Genomic DNA, 2,860 nt, shown 5'->3' on the forward strand with positions numbered 1-2,860 from the left:
AAATAAATCTCTGAGGGCTTCAACAGAGAGTTGTTGTTGATGCTGGAACAGTTTGCAAAATTGTCTAATAAAACGTGGTAAGCATGCATGTGAATGGGGAAGTCTAGCTCCTGTTAGTTAATATCCTCAGGAGTGGCAAAACAAGAAAATATTCTGAAAGCAAAATATAAAATATTCTGAAAGGTCGCCAAAAACCAAACAGTTCAACATCTAATCAACKCTCTCAAAAGTAAAAACACTTTATTGCTTTTAGTGCAGCAGCTCAGTATGTAGATGCCATTTCTGCAACTGTTTATGTAATAACTTATAAAAAGACAGTAGTAAATGTATTTACTTTGTTTTGTTGTATTAACTACCATTGTTTTTCTCTATCATGTAGAACATTCTGTAAGCTTCACCAGCTCACCGTAGTGAATAAAAACAAGACAAACAAACAAAACTAATTTCATGTAATTACATTAATGTAAGGGGGTTTTATGTTTTGAAAAATCATCAGATTTAGGACTCAACTGCAATGACAGTCTTCCCACTAAACCTGTCTGTCTAGGTAAAAGCAAAAGCTGTTACCAAGAAACATAATACATTGAGATAACAATGAATCCTAATAATAGCACACTGAGACCATTTTGCTRATTAGTCCACTCCCAGATATTGATTTTTATATCCTGTCCAACCATTTCAAATGGTAGATGAGTAGACCACCTTGGAGTAATAACATCTTTGGGTAGGGTCCATCTGTGGAGGTGGCGCAGTAATAGTTTTTTATTAAATTTTCTGGCCAACAGTCACTTACTTATTATAGACTGAGCCTGAGCTGTAAAAGCAAATCGCTTCTGTAACAGGATAAGGTGTCTTTTCTTGTTTGCCCCTATAATGCAGGACAACAAGTTATTAGGATGACATTTGAAAATGCACTTTTTGTTTTTAAGGCTAAACACAAGCATTAAAATGTAAACTAAGATAAGGAAACATGCTATCCAAAGTGAGCTCTTTCAGTGACATCATCATTTATCTATATAATTGAAAATCAAGTGGTTGCTCTGTTCAATAACAGTCATTCTGCTAAAGAATAAAGCTGTAAATTGATGCTATTGACAGTTTGAGACAGACAAATTGAAACAAATTTTACCCTACTTATATTGCTTTGAGCCCACATGAAAAGTGGGTTTTGTAAGAACAAAATGGCTCATTTATTTAAAAAAAAAAGCCAGCAAATCATCTGTACTTTTCATGTTAGCCATGTCAGTGAGCATCACTTTTCAGATCAGCGGATCTCATTTTCTCGTTAATAAGGTTGAAAAAGTCAAAGGTGGCAGAAGTTTGTGAGGGTAATGGAGTTGTCAATGAAGGACATCGGTACAAATGAACAGTCTCATCATAAACATGTACGTTCTTCTGTTCTGATTGGTTGTAAACCTGAATATTTAGTTGTCTCTAGCTTCTCTATAGCTGATAATTAGGGCGTATAGACTTGCTGTGTCTGAATTATTTGCCTGTAAATGGCTGCAGTACTAAATCAGCGCCTTTCTTCTCTTTAAACAACCCATTATCCCTGTTTTTTTATGCCTTTATCCATTCGTCAGCATAAATGTGAAGCAAATAATCGACCTCTAAAAGCATAAATTGTGCTCGATTTCCCAACCCTACATGTTGCCAATCAGACACTCCAAACAGCTGCAGATGACATTATGTTTGTGAGTCTAAATGCTTTTTGGGCAAAAAAATGGCTTCAAAWCATCTGTAGTAGATAATGACTTGTCACTATGGTTCGGCCTATCATCCACGAATCTGCTGCCAGGGCTGCGTGTGGTCTCTGCTTTAATGAAGATGAAACATCTTTTGGACTTAATATTCACTGGCCATTGTTTCTTTTAGGTATGAATATAAGCTAAAGGAAGTCATTGATGGGGTTAAGTATTAATTTGAATTATGCTGACTTTTTTTTTATACTACCACATTTGTGTTTGCATTTGCAAGGGGAAAAATGCACTTTAGGATGCACTGGAGTGCATCTGTTTTTTCATCATGTTTAACCACTCAYGACTCTGTCAGAAAGCTATCCATGTTTCAGATGACCTCCTCCTCATCCGTACTATATTTTTCATTTACCACCATTCTTCTACAAATCTGTCTAAATGATTTTACAGATGTGCCCCACTTTTTATTAGCTTTATACTTTTTGTGTTTGCTCTGATGACTTCGTCTATGTACACACTGCAGGCAAATGCAACCCAAATCTGATAAAGTCACTAACCTTGAGTCATTCTGTTCGAATCTTGTAGCTCCATGCATTTCCAGCTAAAGAACAGATGTCCAGATGTTTCGTCGTTTTTCTTTTAATTTYTCATGTCCCGGATGACTTGGAATCCGCAGAAACATATGATAGTACAGTATAGTCGATCCTAAAGTTACTTGATGGATACTTTAGTTTTAGCACGTCGCTTCGTGCCAAAAAATAAAATGCTGCATCGGCGCATGCAGCCCAAGGCAGATTCAGATATAAACACTGAACTAAACAAGCGCGTCGGATAATTATTTAATTGGCTCAGATTGAACAACAACTTAAGAATCGACGCACTTAACAAGTAACATCCATGTTTAGCTAACTCTGTAAACAAACAGCAAGCTGAACGTGACGTCACATCTTTTTCTGCACATGTGGGTCACATCAGTGAGGTGTAAAGTCCACACTGGAGTCTGATGGAGCTCTCATTTAAAATATAATGTGAACAATCATGCTATGGTTCAGCCTTTTATGATGCAAACCCCATCAGTGTGTTTTCTCAGAAATATGCTGGTGGAGATTTTTAGTCATTCAGGATGTAATAAAGCAGCTGGAACATATATATATATATATATA

At 36.3% G+C, this 2,860-nt stretch overlaps 1 protein-coding gene across 1 annotated transcript in view; it reads left to right on the plus strand.

The window, feature by feature from the left end:
• atrnl1b (attractin-like 1b) overlaps positions 1 to 2,860 on the plus strand; it is an 85,209-nt gene that overhangs the window by 47,242 nt on the left and 35,107 nt on the right. The window lies entirely within an intron of this gene.

Source organism: Austrofundulus limnaeus, unplaced genomic scaffold (genome assembly GCF_001266775.1).
Source record: "Austrofundulus limnaeus strain Quisiro unplaced genomic scaffold, Austrofundulus_limnaeus-1.0 Scaffold43, whole genome shotgun sequence".
Lineage (NCBI taxonomy): Eukaryota > Metazoa > Chordata > Actinopteri > Cyprinodontiformes > Rivulidae > Austrofundulus > Austrofundulus limnaeus.